The following is an 8,201-nucleotide window of genomic DNA, read 5'->3' as shown; positions in this document are numbered from 1 at the left end:
GTGCATGTATGTGTGTTAGTTTTGTCTTAGTTTTTATATGGAATATTTCCATAGCAGAGTTTGTATTAAATAAGGGGAAAAAAAAAATTCCCCACCCCCAACCCCTGACAAAAGTCGTTCCACCACAAACGACTAGGGGTGCTGTGTTTAGGGATTTGATTTCTTCTTAGAGGATTATGCTACTTTCAAACATTAGGTGTAAACCTTGAATTTAGACTGTCAGCATCTAATAAAGATTATGGCTCTACCTGCTGTAGAAACTAGCAAATTATTTGTAGAGTGAAAAAGTAGTGAAGATCCAATGTTGACAGCAGATGTGCTTCAGGGATTTTTTTTTTTTTCCTCTTTTACTCTAGTCTTAGTCCTCTTTCCTCTAGTCTTAGTCTTGTGCTATGCATTCCAGACCCTTCAGTAGATGGAATGCAGTAGGCACAGTCCTGGAGTTCAACTTCTGATTTAGTTTCATTTGAAAGGGAACAGTTCAAATGTTCCAAGACAGCTCCGTGATACAAATCAAAGCACAGTAAATGCAGGAAATTTGGAGATTTGCTTCAAAACTGCATGCCTAATCCAAGGTAAAACACTAACATAGATTTACCTTTCTGTAGATACTTGGGACATCTGTAGATACTTGGGACATCTGTAGATTACAGTCTCTGACTTCAGCTAAGAATGAGATATTTTAATGCATTTGTTTTACAAAATATTTCTAAAATGGGAAAAGTTAAAGCATTTTGGACTTGATTTGAAATGTCTCTTGCATAGCTGAGTACAGTCAAGAAAATACTGAGAGATGCTTGTACATATTTATTTGGAAGTTGTTTTCTTGGGGGGGTCTTATTTTGATCTAAACCAGTGATTTGGATAGTGGTTTTTTAAAACACTGAAAATTGAGCTTTGAAAAAATTTATTTAAAGTCAGCCTTTAAAATGTCAGTTCCCCATACTTTTTACAGTCATATATGACATTGTTATCTTTAAAATAATCAGTCGTTGCAGCATGATTGTTCTAATAAAAGAACAAACTTAATATTACTTTTTACTGCTCTGTGTTTTCAGATAGCTATATTAAGGTTAAATTTATTGGAATTAATTAAAAGGTCATATCAAAAAATCTAGGTAAAATCTAGAAAATACATTCTTATCGTTACTTTGCTATGCTCTTAAGAACAGCATTTGTCAGTGAAGAGGGATTCTGTGAAATGTAATGTATAGTTGAAACTTACCAAGATGCAAAATTATTATTTTCCTTATAGTTTTATAATTCTTGGCTGTAAGAGAACCAAAATGGGGCTGGTCATAGTCTACTAGAGAAATATATAGAGGAGAGCTTAGAATAATGCTGCCAGTTTGCATTTTTCATGCAGCCTTTGAATCATAGAACCGTTTTGGTTGGAAGAGACCTTTAAGATCATCAAGTCCAACCGTAAACCTAACATTGCCAAGTCCACCACTAAACCATGTCCCTAAGCACCGCATCTACACGTCTTTTAAATACCTCCAGGGACGTGACTCAACCACTTCCCTGAGCAGCCTGTTCCAATGCTTGACAACCCTTTCGTTGAATGAAGCATTTCACATACAACTTAGCAAAAGCAGAACTGTGATGTATGAATTAAGAAAACTTGCTCAAATAAAAGATTCTGTCCCTAGATTAATTATTTATATTGGGAGTGGGGGAAAGGAAAAGAAGTTGAGGTTAAGAAAGAATGAGTTACATCAAAGGAATGAATCCCACAATCCCACTGAATGTTAGATTTCCATCATGAGTATGTGTTGTATTCCTTGCTAGATTTATGCCTTTTGGAAATAAGCTTTCTAAAAATTAAGAAGGGGTTATGGAATAGCAACAGTAGTAGCAAAGGGGAGACTAATCTCACATCAAAAATCCCCAAGCAATCTGTGCTTGCTAGAACAGAGCAAGAAGTGCTAACCTGAGAGCATTTGATATTGCGCTTATAATCATGTGAAAGATCTTTGTAAAATTTCATTAGGGATCTAAATTTTCAAGTTTTTTAAGCAGAAATGTAGGATCTACAGTCTAAATGGAATTTGAACAGAAATTTGAAATTTTTAGATGGGTCAAATTAGAAAAAAAAATATCAAACTGACAGTGTCCTTTTAATTAGAACACATATTGTGAAATGTTACTTTGTAGAGATTAATTATAAATATTTAATAAGATCTGGAAGTTCACCAAGCACTCTTGCAAGACTTATGCTACCTTGTGAAAACAAACCAAAAACATCTTAATGATATATCTGCCTTACCAGATATTTTCTGTCAATATTAATAGGTTGTTTCAGTGAATGTAATAATTTTGATTTGGCATCTATGCATTCTAACTATAACCGAGAAGCTTGAATTAACCATATTCAGAGTACAATGAGGATGTTGTTTAATTATTTTCCTTATTCTTTAATGACCATGTCAGTATCTACAAATATGAAATAAACTAGAAGTAGTAATAAAATAGAATTAATATTTGCAAATATATCACTAGATACTTTGAATTTTATCAAGGATTTATACTAAATCCAAACAGCATGAAGGTTTTTTTTTTGTAAGGTACACACCTAAAAGCAAAACCAAAATCCGTCCTGATTTTTTATTATCTTTAGCATTGATGAAACTGTCTTATAGACTTACACCTATGTTCCTTAGGCTCCCACCCTAGTAAATTAGGTATTTATTATTTTATTATTATTTTGGCTTCAATTAAGCATATGATGATGGAACTTTCCAAATACGAACTTTCTGGTGGGCAAATGATTTTGAGAAGAAATTGCACTATCCGCAAAGAGTCTTTATTTTTTTAACTTCTGTCCTGTACTAACAGGGAGTAAGTCATCACAACTGAGGGGGTACAAGAAGGTTTTTTGTTTTGGGGTTGTTTTTTGTTGAGGGTTTTTTCAGTGTCTTGGACCAGAAATCAGAGAGCCCTTGACAAGCTCTTAACATATGGCAAAGAATGTCCTTGTCACTTCTGTCACATTTACACTAATACAACTGAAATTACCATCTTGAATTTATCTGGTGTATACATCTGGATAGATGTTGCACAGCAAAGCAATACCAGAAATTAAAAGTTTGCATAATTCATCACAAATAGAAATCTTAGTTTATTTATTTTCAGAACTGTGTTATGAAATTTGATATACCAAATGGAATTTCTTTTTTTTTAAATTTCTTTTTTCCCAAGTTCTGTTTTGATGAAGAAATATGTTGCTATGAAATTTGAGATGATGGGAAGAAGGAAATGCTTAAGAATGATATGCAGGTGTTGAGGGACCAGATTAAGAAAGAAGAGGAAATAAATCCTCACAGAGCTTGTCTCTCATCTTATGAAAAAAATGTTCAGCATCTTCATTTACCAATTTTTCTGTGTCTGGCTTTGGGAAATTGCTCTGCCTTTTATAAATGGAAACTGAGGCACCAACAGTAGAGTCCAGATTTTGGTAACATTTATGTGCAAAGACTAATTTACAGACATGAGTAATAGTATGTTCAAGATCTTTCCATGATGTCACATGAAAAACTTTAAACAGTCCATGAAAAAACAAGACAATCAAACATGGTCAGCCTTACCTTACAACCCCAGAGCCTCCTTTAAATCAGTCATACAGTACTTAGTAGAGTAACATAATGGCAAAATATACAGGAATAATTGTAGAAATGATAATAGAAAATAGAATTTAAAATAGATAAAGCAACTCTGATAAATGCTTGAAAGAGTATGAATGGAAGTGACAGTGTGATTGGATACAGTAAATACTTCAGGTCTTCAGAGTTTTCTGTGCAATTAGTAGTCTTTAACATTTGTTGTCTGGAAACTGGATATGGCATTGTTGATTTACCAAGAATTGGAAAAATAAGGCTTTTTATGTTGTCACAGAAGAATCTATCTAAATCTTAGTTAGAGGTCAATCTGTATTATCATGTTAGATGTTGGAATTAATGATACATCGGGACCTGAGGAGCTGTAAATATGGACTATAGTAAGTGGTCACTCACTTAATAACAAAGGCTTCTATCTTGCAGAAGCAAGCAAGCTAGCAAAAAAATGCACTTTTTGGTAAGCTCTGTGCCATAATTTGTATATCCAGAGGGAAAGGCCTGGGAGGAAGCTGGTTATATCAGAATAAAAAGAAAGGAAATCAAGCAGGCAGATGGTTGACTGGAGTTTCAGAAAAGGGGAAGCAGAAAGGCACCTAGTCCAGTAGTCTTACATGCCTGAAAATTTTAAAGAACTTTTGTCATGTCTGTGAAAGTTATGGGTTTGTCCATGAATCCATCCCTGGAGAACTATTAAAATTTTACAGTTCAAAGATCCAGACTTCTAAAACAATTTGTGTACAAGCATTACTGAAATACTGAAAGAACTTGTTGCAATCTCGGATACCTTGTGATTTTTTTGCACAGTTGATGACGTGTCAAAAGAATTGTGAAGTGGTCATTGTCCCTTATACATTTTGATCTGACATTTTTAAGTTTTACTTAAGAGGTGGGCAGATGGCAACTAGCATTATGGTTGTTATTGTTACCTCTCAGAAGTTAAGAAGGCTGTTCCAGCCTGAAAATTATTTTCAGGGGCTTATCCACTGTGCATGGTATTTATTTCATTTATATGTGAAAGAAAACTGAGACACAACTTGGCTGATGCTTCACTGTTGTTGGAAGTAGGTGTTATAAATCATAGTGCCACATATTTTTATTGCACTTCTATGATTTTTTATGTATTCCATTTAAGTGCCCAAGTGATTAGGCAATCTGCACTTTTTTTTTTAACCTCACTAAAACTATAAAGAAAAAAAATCCCATGCAATAGCTTCCTCAGAAGAGTGAAATTAACCCTAGAAAACCTAGTAACTGTGGCTACAGCACTCTGTAATGTTACTGGAGAATTGAATTCAAAGGCTTATTCCAAACAGGTAAGGTAGAAAGAGGGGAAAAATAAACACAAGATCTCCTGAGCAAGTCAGAGCTTTGGTAAAACAAGAACATATGCCAAACTCATCATCTGCAAAACATACCTTCTCCATCTCTTATTTTACAGAAGTCCTACAGGGTTGGAGTCTAAATGAGAGTTAGATGGAGTAGATGTCTGATTTGAAAATAACTTTGAATTTTAATCCTGGAGAATTTAAGTGTGAATAATTTTATAGAGCGACGTGATTGTCAGAATGATTGCATATGCTTTGATTTTGTAGGACTTAGTGTGGCTTAAGCTTCACCAAAAAAAGCATAAATGAAAGAGGAGTTGAGTAGAAATGTATCTTACGCTGCCTGACAACATCTGTGCTAGTGTTTGAGATCTCGGTTTTGTCCCATTGCTGGAATCTGGCATTTAGAATGGTAGATCTTGTGTTCTTTGCCAGTCAGGGTGTTTGCTAGTCACTTTGCCATTGCAAAGCAACAGTAGTATCTTTTCTTAGAATGCTGTTTGGCATACAGTGTTTGTAAACCATCTGTTATGGCTATACTTAGTTTGTAAAATATGTTGCATCCATTTAAGGTATGTGGAGTGTTACGATGGAACTCCATAAGACACTCTTCATTTCTATTCTGGCCTCCTCAGTCACTTAGAGTGTTTTAGCTTTTTTTTTTTTTTTTTTTTTTTTTTTTTCTGCTAATAAAACCTGACTTTTGAGTTTAAAAGCTCTTTGGTCTTTGGGGAGTTCACAAGAGACAGATATGGTTCAAAGCTCTGCTAACATGTGGTCTTGATAGATAGTCAAATGCTGTAGTGAGGGTGCTGAAGAAAAGCCGTGGGGAAATTAAGGTTGCTGTCTTCAGAGCAGGGCTAAGATACACTGGAATAGATACTGCCTAGAAGCCATATTTATTTGGCTAATGAAGCTAAATGGAGTGAAAGCATACTGTCCGTTTGGGTACAGATCGGGATCTTGTAGGAAGGGAAAAATAGCATGTGATTAACTATCCTATTATAGTCAACACTTACAGGGCAACATAAATAAGCACGGTTGGGTGATACACATAATGGAGTTTTTCAAAGACAAGACAGCATTTCAAAATGCCTGAGAAGGTAGCATTCTGATCTTGATATCACTTCAGCAGACTTTTAAATCTGTGCACTGTTAATGATGTATGTATATTATAGAAGCAGATGGATAATATGTATATTATAGATGTGTATGTACACTGGTTATTGCAACTGAACTTCGACTGATGGATGTGAAATGGGAACTCCTACACAGGTTAAGAAAGTTTAAAAATGAGTAAATTCTGTATAATATAACATTAAAAAAAAAAGGATGCCACCCAGAGGCAAGCAGTGGGATATTTTAGAAGTGTTGAAGTAGAAGGTTCTAGTTGATCATGATTTATTGAAAGTCTTAAAGTATTGTCACCATTGCCTTCTGAAGTATTTCTTTGAATATTTGTTGACCGTTTCTTCAGAGGCACTATCCTCAGATTCTTAGTGGCTAGTAAGTAACATAGTAAGGCACATATAAGTAGTAAGCAAGTAAGGCACATAAAGGCTTAAACCAAAGTCACTGGTCATCTTTCCATAAGTGTGCTGGATTCAGGAATTTTGAGAAGGTATGTTTTTAATAATTTTAGCAAAAAAAAAATTTCCTGAATTCATTGTTGAAAATAAGTTTTTAATCATAATTTTAGACTAATGAATTGGGCCAAGATGATCTAAGTATTTTGACCATCTGACTTCATATAATGTTTTCTCAGAAAACTGTTTTCATAGAAGGTGAGCGGTTGAGATAGTACATATCAAGAGGACGTGTTTGTTATTGTCCACAGGGAAAGCCATGTATTTAACATATTTTCTGAAAGGCCTGGATGTAACTGAGAATAAGGACATCTGCATGTTTGTTGGTTTTACGGTTATGGAGAAAGGCTTATTTTGTCAAGTATTAACATACTTTTAAAATCTGCTGCTAGACCTTATTCAGATTTTTCAAAGGCTTTTTGGGAATTTACCTATCCATTTTACATGTGGTAGACAAGAACTGAAACCTAAACCTCTGGATACCTTTGAGAATCTCAACAGTGCTGCTTTGAACAAATACAGAGTTTACATTTGGTGAATGAAGAACTGATGATTGCCATATGTACATCATCATGCTATTAAAAGTTTGTTAAACGCAGCAGGTCTAGAAGTTAAATGCAATTCTTAACCTAATAAAGGTGTGACAAACTCAGCAGGATGATGTGGGAGTCCAGTAAACATTTTTAATGCATACAGGTGTGACAGCTACTAGAACAGCAATTGCTTCGCAGTCATTGGCAACTTTAGAATGACTACTTTTTTGCCAAGGCTTTTAAAAAGTTTTGTCAAAGTTTTAAAAGTCACAGAATAAGAGATATATTAGTTCAATGAGGCTCTGTGTTATGTAGTCGAATGCCATCTTTTTCTCCTTTACTCCTTAGTGTGTCATTTAACAATAGGTACAAACACAGGTGTGCGTGTGTAACAGATCTAAGGTTAAATCCAAAATGAAGTTATGAATGCCTTCAGCAGCTATGTGGCTGGTCATGCACAAATGGAAATTCAGGGCTGGCAGGTTGGTAGGTATTCCTGTACTGTTTTTCTTTCAAGGAGGATGTGTTTCCATATACATGCTGCAAGGAGGAAGCTGCATCAGTGGGATGGTGTGGCTGGAGCTCGGGTTTCTTTCTTACACTTCCCAAGTTGTGCAATGCGGGAATGAACCCTCTTGTGTTGCTGGTGCTGTGTAATGCTGATTTTCCTCAATGTAGAGACAGAGGGAGTGACTAGAGAGAGGAAACATGGACGTGAATAAGGGAAGGACTTGAATAAGTTTAAGCTGTGTAAGTTGTTGAACAATTATAGTCAAGGTGTTCCCCTTGGTGCACTTAAACTGGGCTAATCACAATTAGGCAGTGATTCTTCTCGTAAACAAAGGTCAGAGTTCAGAGTCCTAAGTGAAGCCCTGCTAATTTTCATCCTTAAAACCCCTTTTTCTTTGCTATGATAGTGTTGTGGGATTTTGTTGGGTTTTTTGTTTGGTTTTTTGTTTGTTTGTTTGTTTTTTAAACAGATTGCAAAAAGGTGCAGTGGATATTGCTATCTCTTACTGTTAATTTTGTTTATTAAAGCTAAATTTCAGCTGATAAATTCTCGCGCTTTTATTTTCTCTCCCAGGTTGCTTTTGTTATGCATTGTGACTCATCTGCAGTTCTTGCACTATCTTAAGCTTA

At 35.1% G+C, this 8,201-nt stretch overlaps 1 protein-coding gene across 1 annotated transcript in view; it reads left to right on the top strand.

Annotated features, from left to right (window-relative positions):
• Positions 1-8,201, top strand: part of USH2A (usherin) — a gene marked incomplete at both ends in the record, with an annotated part of 53,998 nt that overhangs the window by 8,398 nt on the left and 37,399 nt on the right. The window lies entirely within an intron of this gene.

This window comes from Antrostomus carolinensis, unplaced genomic scaffold (genome assembly GCF_000700745.2).
Source record: "Antrostomus carolinensis isolate BGI_N321 unplaced genomic scaffold, ASM70074v2 scaffold6496, whole genome shotgun sequence".
Classification (NCBI taxonomy): Eukaryota; Metazoa; Chordata; class Aves; order Caprimulgiformes; family Caprimulgidae; genus Antrostomus; species Antrostomus carolinensis.
The sequence above is the reverse complement of the archived record's forward strand: the minus strand, read 5'-3'. Positions and strand labels throughout refer to the sequence as shown.